The 17,849-nt window shown below is 41.7% G+C and overlaps 1 protein-coding gene across 1 annotated transcript in view; it reads left to right on the top strand.

Moving 5' to 3' along the window:
* The window catches only part of Ccdc171 (coiled-coil domain containing 171), a 349,604-nt gene that overhangs the window by 35,902 nt on the left and 295,853 nt on the right, over positions 1–17,849 (top strand). The gene's annotated exons all lie outside the window — the stretch shown is intronic.

Consider the following 17,849-nt stretch of genomic DNA (forward strand, 5'->3'; position numbering starts at 1 on the left):
GTCAGGCAACCCTGCGCTCCCGCTACCCCGGCGCTGATCCAGCCGGATGAGGCCTGTGGTCCTCGTTTGAGGCTTTTATTCTAAATATTATTCCCTGCCAGATGTATGGATGGCCAAGATTCTCTCTCATTCTTTAGGTGACCTCTTTACACATCCAACTGTTTTTGGTGTACAAAAGTGTTTTACTTTCTTGAGATCTATTTGCCAATGTTGTCTTTATTTCACTCGTGACTTTATTTCACTCGTGACTAGAGTCATGTTAGAGAGTTCGTGCACGCCCATTTACGGACTGTTTCCTCCCAGTTTCAGAGTTTCAGGTTGTGTTAAGGTCTTTGAGGCTGTTAGAATTGATATTGTGCAGATTGAGAGACAAGGATCTGTTTTTATTTTTCTGTGTGTAGATACTCAGTTTTCTCAGTAACTTTTGTTAATGAAGAGAAGAGGTCTTCTCCAGTGAATATTTGAGACAACTTTGTCAAAATCAGTCATCTGTGGCTGTGAAGATCTCCATTCTGTCCCTTGAAGTTCATGCCTGTTTTTGTGTTTACCATGCTATTTTTGTTGCTGTCACTTTGTCACACAGCTTCAAGTTAATTTTGGTGATGCTCCCAGCCTTATTTTTTTACCCCTTACAATTGCTTTGGCTAACTAAGGTCTTTTGTATTTTCATATCAATTGTAAAATTGTTTTTTCTATTTCTGTGGTGAGTGGTGTTGGGATTCTGATGTGGATTGCATTGAATCTGTAGGTTTCTTTTGATAGTCAGTATATATTCTTTGATAGTCAGCAGTACAGTATATATTCTTTGACTATATGAGGGCCGGAGGTATTTCTGTTTTCTTGTGTCTTTTTAAATTTCATATTTTATTTTATTTTTAAAAAGAATTTAAAATTTACTTACTTGGGTGTTCTGCTTCCATGTATGTCTGTGTCATATCTCCTGTAACTGGAGTTACAGACAGTTGTGAACTTCCGTATGGGTGCTGGGATTTGAACCTGGGTCCCTTGGAAGAGCAGCCAGTGCTTTTAACCGCTGAGCCATCTCTCCAGCCCTAAATTTCATCTTTTAAAGTTTTCATTAGAGAAGTCTTTCACTTTTATTGGTAAATTTGTTTGTTTACTTATTTACTCAGAGATGGGGTTTCTTTGCATAGCTCCGGCTGTCCTGGAACTTGCTCTGTTCAAGATCAGGCTGGTCTCAAACTCAGAGATCTGCCCACCTCTGCCTCCCATGTGCTGGGGTTAAAGGTGTCCACCACCAGTAGCTGGCATAGTTCTATTTTTTATTTTGGTAATTGTGAATGGGATTGTTTCCCTGATTTGTTTTTTTTTTTTAAATTTTTTATTACATTTATTTAATGTGTGTATATATGTGAGTGAATTTGTGCAGATCAAAGTATGATTTTTCCTTCTGCTACCATGTGGGTGCTAGGGATTAAACTCAGGTCATCAGGCTTGTCAGCAAGCACCTCTATCTGCTGAAGCATCGCGCTGGTCTGCTCTCTTTAGCATTTCCTTATTGATTAGCCATGTAGAAAGGCTGCATTTGTGTGTGTGTATGTGTGTGTGTGTGTGTGTGTGTGTGTTTGTGTTAATTTTGTAACCTGATACTTGGCTAAATGTATTTATCAGTTCTAAGAGTTTTCAGGTGGAGTCTTTTTGATTTGTTTTGTTCTTTGGATAAGTCTCATTGTGTAGTTATTGCAGCCCTGTAATTTTATATGTGGTATCAGGCTGTTGTTGAACCCACAGAGATATCTCAATCATGCCTCCAGATTCTGTAATTAAAGGCATGTGCCACCATACCCAGCCTCTGGTGTAGTCTTTATGATGGATAGAGTCATATAAACTACCAATAAGGACACTGTGATTTCTTCCTCTCCTAATTGTCCCCCTTAATTGGTTCTCTTCTATTTATGTAGCTACATTTCTAATAATGTATTAAATACAATTATCAAAACTAGAACCTTTGTTCTTAATTTTACTGGAAATGCTTGGCTTTTTCTTTTTTCTTTCTTTCCTTTTCTTTCTTTGTTTTTTTCTTTCTTTCCATCTTTAATCTTTTTTTTTTTTTTTTTTTTTTTACGACTCAGTTGTTATCCCCTTCTGTTCTACACTCTGACAGTTCCCCAAGGTATTGCTTCCCCCTTCCAAGTCTCCAGGAGGATGTCACTACACCTTCCACACCCTGATAGGCTTTCCCATGCCCTGGGGCCTCAAGTCTCTCAAGAGTTAGGTGAGTCTTTTCTCATTGAGGCCAGACCAGAACCAGCTTGTGTATGTTGCCTGGTTGGTGGCTCAGTGTCTGAGAAATCTCAGGGGTCTGGGTTAGTTGAGAATGCTGGTCTTCCTATAGGGTTGCCTTCCTTCTTAGCTTCTTCCAGCCTTTCACTTATTCAACCACAGGGGTTCCCTGGCTTCTGTCCATTTGTTGGATATAAGTATCTGCTTCTGTCTTAGCTGCTTGTTGGGCTTCTAAGAGGACAGCCATGCTAGGCTCCTGTCTATAAGCACAACATAGCATCAATAATAGTGTCAGGCCTTGGAGCCTCCCAATGAGATGGGTCCCAATTTGGGTCTGTCACTGGACCTCCTTTCCTTCAGTCCCTTCTCCACTTTTGTCCCTTGTAGTACTTTTAGACAGGGACAATTCTGAGTCAGAGTTTTTGACTATGGAATGGCAACCCCATCCCTCCACTTGAGGCTCTGTCTTTCTACTGGAGGTGGACTGTACAGGTTCCCTATTCCCACTATTGGACATTTCATCTAAGGTCCCACCCTTTGAGTCTTGAGATTTTCTCACCTCTCAGGTCTCTGTACATTCTAGAGGGTCCCCCCCTCCCACCATTCTCCCACCTCCCGAGGTTGTATATTTCCATTCATTCCACTGGCCCTTAGGGCTTTACTCCTGGTCCCCACCCCCAATACCTGATCATGTTCCCTTCTTAACAATAGAAGAACTTCTGGGGGAATCACCGTCCCTGGCCTCAAACTATATTACAAATCAATTGTGATAAAAACGGCATGGTATTGGTACAGAGACAGACAGGTTGATCAATGGAATAGAATTGAAGACCCAGAAATAAACCCACACACCTATGGACACTTGATCTTTGACAAAGAAGCCAAAACTATACAATGGAAAGCATTTTTTTTTTTTTTCCGAGACAGGGTTTCTCTATATAGCCCTGGCTGTCCTGGAGCTCACTTTGTAGACCAGGTTGGCCTCGAACTCAGAAATCTGCCTGCTTCTGCCTCCCGAGTGCTGGGATTAAAGGTGTGCGCCATCACGCCGGGCTCAGAAAGCATCTTTGGTAAATGATGTTGATTTAATGGTCAGTCGGTATGTAGAAAAATGAAAATAGATCCTTTATTTGTCACCTTGCATAAAGCTCAAGTCCAAGTTGATCAAGGACCTTGACATAGAACTAGATACACTGAGAACTAATAGAAGAGAAAATGGGAAAGAGCCTCGAACTCATAGGCATGGAATTTCCTAAAGAGAACTTCAATGGCTTAGGCTCTAAGATCAAGAATTGATAAATGGGATCTCATGAGACTGAAAAGCTTCTGTAAGGCAAAGGATGTAGTCAATAGGACAAATTGGCAACTTACAGATTGGGAAAAAAAATCACTAACTTCACATCTGATGGAAGGCTAAGACCCAAAATATATAAAGTACTCAAGAAGCTAACCTCCAAAACCACCAAACAACCCAATTAAAAAAAATGGGGTATAGAACTAAACAGAATTCACAACTGAGGAATCTTAAATGGCAGAGAAGCACTTAAAGAATTGTTCAAGGTCCTTAGTGATCAGGGAAATGTAAATCAAAACAACCCTGAAAGTCTTTCTTACATCAATTAGAATGGCTAATATAAAAAACTCAGGTGACACCACACGTTGGCGAGAATTCAGAGAAAGAGGAATATTCTTCCATTAATGGTGGGATTGCAAACTGGTACAACCACTCTGGAAATCAATCTGGAGGTTCCTCAGAAAATTGGAAAAAGATCTACCTGAAGACCCAGCTATACCACAATTGGGAATATACTCAAAAGATGCCCTACCATGCCACAGGGGCATGTTTCACTATGTTCATAGTGGCCTTATTTGTGATAGCCAGAAGCTGGAAACAACCCAGATGTTCTACAATGGAAGAATGAATACAGAAAATATGGTTCATTTACACAGTGGAATACTATTCGGCTATTAAGAACAAAGACGACATGAGTTTTGGAGGCAAATGGATGGAAATGGAAAATATCATCCTGTGTGTGCTGTATCTCAGACCCAAAAGGACATGCATGGTATGCAGTCTCAACCCAGAGTACAATCCACAGAACTCAAAAAGGTTAACAAGCCATAGGGCCCAAGTGAGGATGCTTTAGTCCCACCAGCTTTTATTATACGGAGATACATTCCTTTTATCCCCAGTTTCTTTAGATTTTGTTAAACAAAATAAAAGTTTTTAAGGCTTAGTGTGTGTGTTTGGGGAGGGGCACACAATTTGCATGAACCAAGCCTCTCTACTATACAGATTCTCAGGTCACACTTGGAGGCAAGTACTTGGGAGGCCATTTCACTGGCCCACTTGGGTGCTTTTATCATAAAGAGACGCTGTGTTTTGTCAAACACCATTTTTGCTTCCCTTAAGATGATCATGTGATTTCTGTCTTTGAGCCCATTTATGTGATGTATTGTTACATTCATTGATTCGTGTATGGGATTTCATGTGGCCTGAGCCTCACAAGTCTTGTGTTTGCTATCATAACTACAGTGAGTTTCTATTGTTATGCCCCAACTCCACAGGAAACTCAGGAGAGCTCAAGAACTGCAGAGCCCGCTGCAATGGTGCATACGAGTCTCTTAGTCACGAGTCAGACTAGGACCACAACCCTTCCCACAGCATAGGACAGGAGTGCAACCTTGAGCTTGGGTGTCTTGGCACTTACATACAGCATAGTTAGAAATTCTGCAAATGCTTAGGGTGATGGGAGGGAAGGTGGGTGAGATAAGTCATAATTCAGACCGGATACCATTTTAAGGGCGGAATCACAAGGCTGAGAGGGGGATTCTTCTGACCTAAGGATGATCTTTATGGGGCTATCAGGAGCTAGTTTTATGACCGGCCATAACTATCTGTGACCTACCTACCTTCTATGATTTAAACGTGGGACCCTAATCTCCCTTTTCCAAGGACAGGCACCAGCAGCACCTGGGAAGCGCCCAGCAGGTTATCAGGGAGAGTGCTAGCCTTGGTGCCACTGCAGCTGGGGAGATTTGTCATTGTCTCACTCAAGCTGCTACCTGTGGCTCCTCAAGTTCTCTCTCTCTCTCTCTCTCTCTCTCTCTCTGTGTGTGTGTGTGTGTGTGTGTGTGTGTGCCTTCAGAGTTACTGCTCATCTATGGTCATTGCTGCTCCATTCACAATATACACGAAATGGAATTACCCAGATATTCTTCCGCTGATGAATGAATAATGAATAATGAAACTGTGGTCTACGTACACAATGGGATATTATTAGGAAAAATGAAATTTGAGGGCAGTTGGATGGAGCTTGAAGTGGTCATCCCGAGTGAGGTAACCCAGACCAGAAGACAAGCATCACATTTTCTTTCATATATGGATGCTTTGACTCTTCAGATGTGTACGTCTCATCTGTAAACACTGAGAGGTCAGGAAACCATGGAGTCAGGGGCCATGGAGAGAGGCTTGCAGGAAGCAGGAGGTAGAGTAAAGGGCTGAAGGAGATTAGTGATGCTGGCTCAGGGGTTAAGAGCTCTCACAGAGGACCTGGGTTCAATTCCCAGCGTCGACATGGTGGCTCAAAACTGTCAGTTACTCCATTTAAATGAAATTCAGTGTTCTTTTCTGGCTTCTGAGGACACTGAATGCACATGGTGAACAGAAAAACAACACATATACATAAACAAAATCTCCAAAAACTGTATGGGAGATGAATGGAGCAGAAGAGCTGCGTTAGATTTAGGGATGGGAAGGCAGGATAGAGGAGGGGATGGGAGGTGGATAATTACACTAAAGACCCTTTCAAAAAGCTATGTGGAAACCTATTACTCTAGAGGCTTCCTAAACTGTGTATGCACATATATGAAAAGTTAAAATGGAGTTACAGTGTAACAGGCTGGTCCTGCTAGACACCACACGGCAACAAATACACCCAGGGCCTGAATGGGTTACCTTTTTGGCCATTGATGTTCCCATAATCCCTCGTAGGCCCTCAAACATTACTGGCTATTGCTGTTGCTGTTGGTTACCCTTCAGAACACGACAGTGAGGCCCTATTGCTGAAGACATCACCTACCTGAGCCATTGACCATGGAGAAATCACGTTAGTGCTTGCCTGGAAGCTCCATCCCCACTATTAGCTCTCATAGTTCAGGAAGGTGTTATACATGATACCTGAGGAGAAAAATGTTACCCAGCTATGAACCCTGTGAGCCACGTTAAGAATTGGCCTGGCCATGAACTTGTGACCCTCCTGTCTCCACCTCCTTCAGCAAATCCTACTAGCATGGGCCTGGTTTACAGAGAGAGTTCCAGGGCAGCCAAGACCCTGTTTCGAAACAGACAAACAAAGAAATAAACTGCCTGGCAAGACATGAAGACATTCCTGTTGGTATAATAGTGGCTGCAAACATCATGAGGGTAACCAGTAACTTTTTGATTGTATTTCAGTCTCAGTACACAAGGTGAAACCCATACTGTATCTCAAGAGAACCTACTAGTTTTATGCTGCTAAAATGACATGATATTAAACTGAGTCCAATGACTTGTTATACTATAGATTAATAGACTCATTAACCCTCATCGTAGAAATGTCTATCTGTAATAGATAGTGATTAGCATAGGGACCCACAGCTGCTCTAGGTGTAGAGAAAAGGACTTTGCGATAGTAAATAGTGTCTGGGTTAATGCTAGTTATGACACAGTGTAGCATTGATTTATTTATTGATTGATTGATTGGTTTTAATTTTTTCTTTCCATGACTCCTTATGACTCTGTAAGGTTGCATGTCTTGCTTTTTAAATTTATTTTTAGTTATCGGGGAGGGCAGGCATCTGCAGTGGCCGGAAGTGTAGGATCCTCTGGAGCTGGAGTTACAGGTGGTTGTGAACCTCTTGATGTGGGAGCTGGGAATTGAACTTGAGTCCTCTGGAAGAGCAATACATGGACTTCATTGCTGAGTCATCTCTTCAGCCCTTTCACTGTACAGTCTACAATTCAGGAACAAATTACTGTTTTGTTTTGTTTTTCATCCTGGTTCTTTGAGGAGACCACCTTATATCAGATTAGTGTTATAGATAGCCAAATTGATGTGTTTTCTAAGCTAGAAAGAGCATATTTGCTTGATACTTTTCTAAATATACTTCTACAAGTATAATTAAAATTCCTCAGGGTTGGAACTATAGTTTGGATTCTGAGAAATGTTGTTTACATAAGTACATATAAAGAATTATAGTTTCCTGTATGTGTTTGTAGAAGATGTGGAAAGAAAACAAGATTATTTTCTAACAGCACAATGTGGGTTTCTGTGATGTTAAATGTTAGTTTAAAAACAAGCTGCTTTTAAAAACATTTTAAGTTCAACACTTCCCTCTAGTGGACAGAAGAAAGAACTCTCCCATCTTCTACTGTGAATTTCATTTCACAGGTCAGTATTATTTTTTCTATTGTAAGAAATCAGATACGCTGGAGCCAGTACCAGTGATGTAACTGGCATCCACCAAGTACTTCATCTCAGTGCGTGAGATTCTCAATTCGGATTGAAAGCACAGTACATTTTATACCATTGAGGACCATTTTGAATCACTTCTCCAATTCATCACTGTCCTATCCCACAGCAGAGCCCCTGTTCTGAACCTGATGTAGAATATTATTTATATACTTTCATATAGTTTTACTCTGTTTTTAAAAACATTTTATGTTTTTTTACATATATAAGGCCCAAGGCCCTGTCTCAAAAACCAGACCAAACAAAATAACATTAACGACAGTCTTCATACAACAACAACAACAACAAACTCCTAAAGTTTTGATGGGACCACTATAAAGCCCTTTACAGTTGAAGCAATCTTAAGAAAAAAGGCAAACCAGGAAGTAGCATTATGCGCCCGACTTTCCAGTGCGCTGTTGAATTGTACTGGTCAGATCAGTGTGGATTTGCATAAAAACAGAGAAGCCAATCAAAGAGTCTAAAAGTAAACCCTACAGCCACACCCAGTTGATGTGGACAAAATGCTAAGAACGTGTTGGGAAAAAGGACACAGTCTTTTCAATAGAAGGGAAATTGGAGGAGGGAGGAATTCTCCTGCAGAGGAATGAGACCAGACCATCAAAGTACCAGTTACAGCTCAAAATGGAATGAAGACTTTAAGAACCTGACCTAAAGCTCTCAGACTACTCGAACAGGGAAGTGCTTGAGAATGGTAAAGCAAGCAAAGATTTTTTTTTTTAAAGATCATGCCCTAAAAGTACAAGAAAACAAAGATAATCAAGTGGTATTGTATCATAATAAAATGTAGTACAGTTGTAGAAATATCTTTTGACATTTGTTTAGTAATTTCTATGAAACACGTTTCTCTAATACTTAGAAAAGTCATTTTAATGTGGTGATGACATTAATATTTTTCCTGTAGATAGGTCACTCATTCATTCATTTATTTGTTTATTTTGAGTCAGGGTTTCCCTGTGTAACCCTGGATGCCCTGAAACTCACTCTGTAGCCAGCACTGTCATCAAACTTACAGAGATCTACTTGCCTCTGCCTCCCAAGTGCTGGAGTTAAATTGGTGCACTGCCACCCACCCCTGGCTGCAGATAACGCTTGGACAGTGAGAGGGGACTCACTGGATTGCCCAGTGACTCTGGGCTATTTGGGACAAAGTGTCTACTTTCAAAAATATATTTATTTATTTATTTATTTATTTATTTTTGATATGGGTTTCTCTTTGTTGCCCTGGCTATCCTGGAACTTGCTCTGTAGACCAGGCTGGTTTGGAACCATCCATCTGCCTCTGCCTCCTGAATACTGGGATTAAAGGCATGTACTACTACCACCTGACTATAATTTTATTTTTATTTTGGGTGGGTGAGTGTTCTGCCTGCATACAAGTCTGTGCACCACATTAATGCTTAGTGCCTGGTGTCCTCAGGGGCCAGAAAAGGACATTGGATCCCCTGTAACTGGAGTTACAGAATTGCTGTGTAGGTGCTGAGGACTGAACCCAAGTCCTCTGTAAGAAGAGCCAGTGCCCATAACCTCTGAGTCAGCTTCCCAAATTTCTGTTCTTGAGAGCGACAGAGTCCTTACAATAAATATATTTTCAGTGCCAACTTTCTTAGTTTCTAAAGTTGTAAACTATTTTTTTTTTTTATAGAGGCAATTTAAAAAAATCTCATATTAGGTGAAGGTAAGAAGGACACCTGTGGTCGTGTGAATGACAGTGTCCCCCATAAACTCAACGTTTGAACACTCAGTCCCCAGGTGGTGGCGCTTTTGGGTGGGTTGAGGAGCATGGCCTTGCTGACAGAATCATGTCACTGGAGGTGGGCTTTGACAGTTCCAAAGCCTCGTGCCCTTCCCAGCATGCTCTCTTGCTTTGTGCCCCCTGCCTGCCTAACTATTGCCCTGCGTTCCTGCCGGTGGTGTGGGGATGAACTCTTAACTTTTGGAACTGTAAGCCCAAATAAGGCCTTCCTTCTCTCGTATGCCTTGGTCATGATGTGTAGCACAGCCATAGAAAAGTAGTTAATGCACAGAACATTCTGACTTCACTCAGAGAGAGCAAACATAACTGCGTTAAGTATTTAGGCATTCAAATAACTTGAGGTGCTACTTTGATTTCACCCAAAGGTTTGTTCTACATATGAAAGAGTCGTTAATCATCTTTGTCTCTAAAAAAGGTAAGGTTATGTATCATCATATTAAATATGGATTTGGAGTCAGTACCTTTTAGTTGATGAATATAGATAAACATTATACTCTTTTAATGTGCATTTTAAATTTTATTATTATTGTGTGTGGAGGTGTGCATGCTTAGACTAGAGCATATCTTTGTGGGGTGAGTTCTCTCATTCCACCTTTGTGTGGGTTCTGGTGAGCAGATTGAGGTGGGGGCTTATGTGGTCAGTGCCTTTACCCAGTGAATCATCTTACTGGACGTTAGCATACTCAATAATAAATTTCATTGTGGTATTTTAGCGAATAGTTTGTTTTTGTTAGCCTCTTTCCCCCCAATCCCTCGTATGTCCCTGTACTCTACCACCCCCAGTAGTCTCCTGTCCTCTACCAGTAGTATATTCTGAGCACAAAGATCCCACACTAGCAGCTGACCTTACTAAGAATGGAGGACGAGTTTAAGAATGGAGCTGGAGTTGCTCCTAAGTCTTAAGATCACCTGATCTATCTACCTCTTATCTGTTTATCTGCACATCTAATCCATATAGGTTTGATCTTACACAATCTACACCATACATTATAAAATCACCTGTGTTATATCAACTGTATGGGAAAAGCAGACTAAGTTAAAACTAGCAAGAACTGTATGAAGTACATTTCTCAAGACAAAACATTGAAAAAGGAAATGTTCATATAGAAAAGTAAGCTATGGTAAAGCTAACAAATACATTAAAAACTGATTATGGTCAGATTCACATATAATGAGTATCATGCTTACTAGGCATTGGCCAGTTTTTTCAATTCTGATTCCACTTGCTAAAAATGACCTCCAAAGGAAGTGTTAGTGAAGTTAACTTGAAGCTCTAGGGAGTAGGCCACATGGAGATGATACTGTTGCAAAGTGAAACGACCATTTGAGAAGAGAAACTCAATTCTTACATGGCTGATAGAAACCAAGCACATATATAAGGTAGATGGAGCTCATGCAGGCTCATTGCATTGGTATAGAGGGCCAGCGTTTCTGACTATAGTTCTCAGTTTGTCTGCAGTGAGTTTGTAAGGTTTGATAGACAAAAAGTTCTTCCTTTTCCATTCTCCCAGGAACCTCTCCTGTGTTGGATTTCTATTTAAATTTTATCTGTGTCTTTTTTCTTTTCTTTTTTTTTTCTTTTTTACTTTGGTGGAGTGTGTCTTCTGGTTTCATAGTAAGTTGTAAAGTAAATTCTTTCTACTCATTAACAACTACTAAGCCTTTATAGATCTCATGCCTAATTGAAGTTTTCTTTCTGGTTATGTTTTATGCTTGGAACATGATTTGTCTCCCTTGTTAAGTAAAGTTTCTATTGCTGTGATAAAACACTGTGACCAAGGCAACCATGGATTTATTGTGAGCTTATGGATCTAGAGGTATAAGAGTGTGTGGACATCATGGCTCAGAAGAGTGGCAGCAGGGACAGATGAGAGCTCACATCTTTAGCTACAACAGGAAACAAAGAGAACACATTGGAAACAGCACATGGTATGCTGTAATGAAGGAGAATGGCCCTCATAGGTGTGTATGTTTGAATACTTGGTCCCCAATTGGAACTGTTTGAGAAGGATTAGGAAGTGTGGCCTTGTGGGACACCGTGTGTCACAGAGGGTAAGTTTTGAGATTTCAAAAGACTTGCACCATTTCCAGTGCCTTCTCTACCACCTACTTGAGGATCTGCATGTGAGCGCTCAGCTGTTCCTGTACCATGCCTTTGCTTGGTCATCATGGACTCTAGCCCTCTGAAAATGTAAGCCCAAATAAATCCTTTTGCTTATAAGTTGCCCTGGCCATGGTGTTTTGCCATGGCAAAAGAAGAGTAAATAATAAATATAACTTTTGAAACCTCAAAGCCCACCCCAAGTGCATCCTTCCTCCATCAAGGCCACACCTCCTAAACGTACTCAAACAGTGTCATCAGCTGGGACCAAGTATCCAGATGTTGAGAATGTGGGGAACATCTTATTCAAACCACCACATTCTGATCCCTGGCCTCATTGTATCATGCCATATCATAATGAACACATATGTTTAGTCCAACCATGACAGTTTCCAGAGTCTTATACAGTCTCAACAGTTCTAAATCCAAATTCCAGTCTCTTCTGAGACTCCAGGCAATTTAAAAACTGTAATCCTCTGTAAAATAAAATAAAAGAGAAAGCTACATACTTCCAAGCTACACAGTGGTACAGAATATATATGACTACCCCAAAAAGAAGGAATGAAGACAAAAGAAAAGTGGAACTCTAAATCCTATAGGTCCATGTCTGATATCACATGGCTTATTAGACGGCTCTGCCCTTCCATCATTGCTGTCTATAACCTAGTTTTTCTCTTTGGCTGGTTCTCTCTCTGTATGCAGCTCTCCTTTGTTGTGTCCGGCCAGCAGATCACAGCCTGGGTTCTAGCCTGGAAAGGCATTTTGGAAACCTGGAAGAGAAGAGGGGCTAGGCGGCGAGAGAAAGAAATGTAGCTAAGACAGCATTCTGATCAAAGCTCAATTTTACTTTTTCAGACACTCAGTTATAAAGGAAGGGGGAGGGAACCCGATTTCCCGCCAAACAATCTCGGGATCAAGTAACAGGATGAACATGTGTGTGGCTCCAAGCAGCAAAGCCACAGGGTCCAGCAGTAGGCGTGGCAGAACGAATGAGCAGGAAACTCCACCCTTGAGCAAGCAGGTTCCAGGCTGGGAAAAGGGAGACCACACTCCTTCAGATATCTCATAGTCTGTACCTCTAAGGTCTTTGAGGTCTCCAGAGAAATTCAGGATTCATATTCATGGCTTCACACAATGGCCTTTCAGGGCTTCCTGCCTGCTCTGGGACCTCATGCCACATTTTACCAGATCTCAGTGGCGTTCTGGAACCATGGAGTAAGATTCCAGGTCTCCTTAGCTCCTGTTCCTCCATGACTGTAAAGCCAGCTCCATGTGGCTCACACTGTCAGGGTCAGCTGTTAGCTTGGGATTGACCTGCTCCCCCCTCCCCCCCATTGAATCAGTTTTGTAGCAGCTTTTGTTGTTTGTTTCTAGTATCAGAAAACTTCTTTGCATTTTTCTTTCACAAATTGGAAACTTATCTGTGTGGGATCTTTCCCATGGACATAACTTCTATTTATTCCAGTGTAGATTCTATTTCTCACAACCCCTGCAATGGCAACAATCTGCTCAACAATTGAATTCTCTCTTTTAGCACAAGGCTTAGCTATAACATTAAGCTTGCTAGTGTTCTTTTCCTTTCCAAGCTACATGTTGTGGTTCTTTTTGCCCTTTTCATTGTAAAGAAGGGTGATTACTCGTAACCATGGGACAGAGTCAATATTAGGATGTCTTGAAATTTCCAGCAAAGAAATCTGACTATTAATTTGAAAATGAAACAATAGGCAAGTTCTTAGGACAAAGGCAGACAGAGGTTCCTTCTCCCCTGCCCTCCCCCACCCCCCAATCACAGCAATGATCTATGGCCAATTGCTGTGAAAGTGTCTGAGCTCAGCTCCATGGTCTGCATTGCTCCCAGAACTGTCTTTCAGGACCCTAGTAGACATCCCATTAAACCGTTCTTACACCTCTCAGCAGCTTTTTATTCCAAGTCCCAAAGTCTATCACATTCTTCCAAAACCCCTCACATGGCCAGGTTCTTTTAGTACTACTGCACTCCTGGGACTCACTGCTGTCTCAATTTGGTTTCTGTTGTGACAAAACACTGTGACCAAGGCAACTAACTTACAGAAGGAAGAGTTTATTTTGAGCTATGGTTCCGTTGAGATAAGAGTTTTTCACCATGGCTGGGGAATGTGGCAGCATGCATACAGGGCATTAGGAACATCTGAGGGCTCATGTCTTGAACTGCAAACAGGGGTCGAGGGCTTTTGAAGCCTCAGTGACATACTTCCTCCAGTGAGGCCACATGCCCTAACCTACTTAAATAGCCCTACCAACTGGAGAGCAGGCAGTCAAGCACCCGAGCCTCCGAGAGGCATTCTTATGAACACTTCTGTTTATGGCATAACACATGTGCAGAGTGAGATGATAATGTCGGGAGTCAGTTCTTTCCTTCTGCCTTGATTGGGATCCCTCCTGTATCTGCTGCACTGTGTTCTCCAGCTTACCTGGCTCACGAGCTGATGATCCTCCTGTCTGCCTTTCTTTTCACCTTAGGAATGGGGGCACACACACACAGAGGCAGATACACACAGACACACACAGACACACATATCCCCCAAGCATCCCCCCTCAAGTCATATGACCCCTCTGAAGTGCATAACTTCTCAATAACAGAAAAACAAAATAAAACAAAAACCCACATAATGAAATTTTAAAAAAAAGATTTATTTATTTATTATATGTGAGTACACTGTAGCTGTCTTCAGACACATCAGAAGAGGGAGTCAGATCTCATTACGGATGGTTGTAAGCTACCATGTGGTTGCTGGGATTTGAACTCAGGACCTTTGGAAGAGCAGTCGGATGCTCTTACCTGCTGAGCCATCTTACCAGCCCCCGAAATTGTTGAAGTACTAAAGAATGAATTCAAAATCCTGCTTGGAAAAAAAGTCAGCTGTGGGCAGGGCATGGTGGTGCATGCCTTTAATCCTAGGCACTCTAAAGGATCTGGAGGCAAGAGGAAGGTGGATCTCTGAGTTCAAAGTCAGAGTGAATGCCAGGATTCCATGAGCTACATAGGGAAACCCTGTCTTGAAAAACCACAAACAAAACAAAACTAAACAAAAAAACCCCAAACAACAAAACAAAAAACCAACCAACCAACCACAACAACAACAACAGCAACAACCCCCCTCTCCCCCCAGTGACTTCAAAGAGGATTCAAGAAGCAGATGGTTGTGGTAAGAAAGTCAGTTTGGGACTTTGATAAGAAAGCAGTATGGATGAGAATACCACTGGAGAAGAGTTTATCGAAGTAATTGAGATTGTGAAAAAAAGTTAGAGATGAATAATGACAGAATAAATCAACACAAGCTTAAGGTATTTTTATTATTCAATGAGGTTTTTCATTTCCAATATTTCTGCCCTTTTCCTCTCCCAAATCTCAACTTTGAGCCAGGGTTACAGTTGACTTGGTGGAGTGCTTGTGATTCCCTTCCCACTGGTCCCCCCTCCCACCCCCAGATAAGACCCCTCCAGACTTCCACATAATATCCATGGCTCCTTCTTAACTTTTTTTTTTTAATTTTTAATATTTTTATTACATATTTTCCTCAATTACATTTCCAATGCTATCCCAAAAGTCCCCCATAGCGCCCCCCCACTTCCCTACCCACCCATTCCCATTCTTTTGGCCCTGGCATTCCCCTATATTGGGGCATATAAAGTTTGCAAGTCCAATGGGCCTCTCTTTCCATTGATGGCCGACTAGGCCATCTTTCGATACATATGCAGCTAGAGACAAGAGCTCCGGGGTTCTGGTTAGTACATCATGTTGTTCCAACAATAGGGTTGCAGATCCCTTTAGCTCCTTGGGTACTTTCTCTAGCTTCTCCATTGGGAGCCCTGTGATCCATTCAATAGCTGACTGTGAGCATCCACTTCTGTGTTTGCTAGGCCCCGGCATCGTCTCACAAGAGACAGCTATATTTGGGTCCTTTCAGCAAAATCTTGCTAGTGTATGCAATGGTGTCAGCGTTTAGAAGCTGATTATGGGATGGATCCCTGGATACGGCAGTCTCTAAATGGTCCATCCTTTCATCACAGCTACGAACTTTGTCTCTGTAACTCCTTCCCTGGGTGTTTTGTTCCCAATTCTAAGAAGGGGCACAGTGTCCACACTTTGGTCTTCATTCTTCTTGAGTTTCATGCGTTTAGCAAATTGTATCTTATATCTTGGGTATCCTAAGTTTTGGGCTAATATCCACTTATCAGTGAATACATATTGTGTGAGTTCTTTTGTGATTGTGTTACTTCACTCAAGATGATGCCCTCCAGGTCCATCCATTTGGCTATGAATTTCATAAATTCATTCTTTTTAATAGCTGAGTAGTACTCCATTGTGTAAATGTACCATAATTTCTGTATCCATTCCTCTGTTGAGGGACATCTGGCCTTCTTAACTTTTTAACCTTTATTTTTATTGCATGGGTGGAGGCGTTGTGCATACACAATGCCTGAGTTCGCCCTACCCACTTCTAAACATCACGCAGAAGGGAGCATGGTGGTGTATACCTGTAATCTCAGCACTCAGGATGAGATCAGATAAAATAAAAGATAAAATATCATAGGCTAAACACAGGTTTGAGGGGATCCAATACCCTCTTCCGGCCTCCACAGCCACTGCATTCACACGGTGCACAGGTGTACATGTAGGCATAACGCCCACACCCATGCAATAAAAATAAAGGTTAAAAAGTTAAGAAAAAGCCATGAATATTGAATAGAAGTCTGACGGGGTCTTATCTGGGAGTGGGAGAGGGGACCAGTGGGAAGGGAATGGAGGACAAGAGAAGCCAGCGGAGGCTGGATATGGTCAGATGAAATTGCGGTAAACCCATCATTTGGCACAATAAGTATATGCTAATAAAAAGGGCCCTAAAGGTGACCTTGGGTTAATATTTGCAGTGACTGCTTGGAGGAGTGATTACTGATGTAGGTAATGATGGAGCCTTAGACTTGCACAGTGCTCATGTTCTTAAAACTTATTGCATATGAAGGCTTCTTCTCAGACAGTTTTGATAGCAAATTATGAACATGATTTCTGTGATTTTTTTTTTAGTGTCCAGGAGTCCTTGGAAGTTAGTATATATTTGTATGGAAAGTGGTGTTTCAGGGAGTAGCTTTGGAGTCCATCGGTGATGGCCCTGTTCCATGTGGTTACCTCCCATTTCCCTGAAAACCCTAGAAAGGGTAAGCTCAGCTGTGCTTTTCTCGGAATTGAAAACAACACACAAGAAGGTGGAGATAGAGAGTGTTGTTGGGGCCTGGTAAGGGAAAATGCTTTCTCGTGGTCAAAAGCACCGACCACTGTCCGGCCCTAGGTCAGCACATGACGTTCTGATCTGCTCCAAAGATTAGATACCGTTTTCTCCTTCCTTAAGACAAAATATCAGTGGCCCCGGCGATCACCTGACTGGGAGAGCACCCCACAGGAAAGCTGATTCACTTGAGGACATGCTGAGGAGATGGGAGGAGTAGCTTGAGTTCTAACTGAAAAAAGCATAAGTCGGTCTTCTGTTTCTTTAGGATAATGGACAAAGCCTAAGCAGGCTTCCCCTGACTTCTGACATTTGTCACTGTATCTGTGAAGTCCCTCTTTTCCCTTCCTGCATGCAGCTGCCTATCAGTCATCACTGCTGGACAAACTGGCTTTCTTGGGCCCTAACTCAAAAGGAATGGCTCTTCTTCTTCCTTCTTCCTTCTTCCTTCTCCTTCCTTCTCCTCCTCTTCCTTCTCATCTTCCTCCTCCTCCTCCTTCTTCTTCTATCTTTGTTTTCCCAGAGGCTGCTGAGATTTATAGCTTGCCTGCTATGTCGTTTCCTCAAACTCTAATAAAATGTCCCTCTGAGTTACTTTTTAAATGCTTTTATTAAGGAGAATAAAAAAAAATCCAGAAAGGAAACCTAGAATTGCTCAGTAACAATCAATCAAACAAACAAACAAGACAGTTTTTGGTGGAGAATTATGATTGAAATCTGTGTACCCATATTCTGTTTTCAGCGGTCAGAGACTCTTGGAAGCCCCACTCCCTCCCACCACGAGCCCTTTGTGTGCGTCCATGTATGTTGGTGGGGAAAGATGGGAGAGAAGGATGTGGGGATGATGATCATAGATAATTTTGGATTAACTATTGTGGAGAATCTATCTATCTATCTATCTATCTATCTATCTATCTATCTATCTATCTATCTATCTATCTATGAATTTTGTTTTAGATTCCAATCCAGAC

This window comes from Mus caroli, chromosome 4 (genome assembly GCF_900094665.2).
Source record: "Mus caroli chromosome 4, CAROLI_EIJ_v1.1, whole genome shotgun sequence".
NCBI classification, from domain to species: Eukaryota; Metazoa; Chordata; class Mammalia; order Rodentia; family Muridae; genus Mus; species Mus caroli.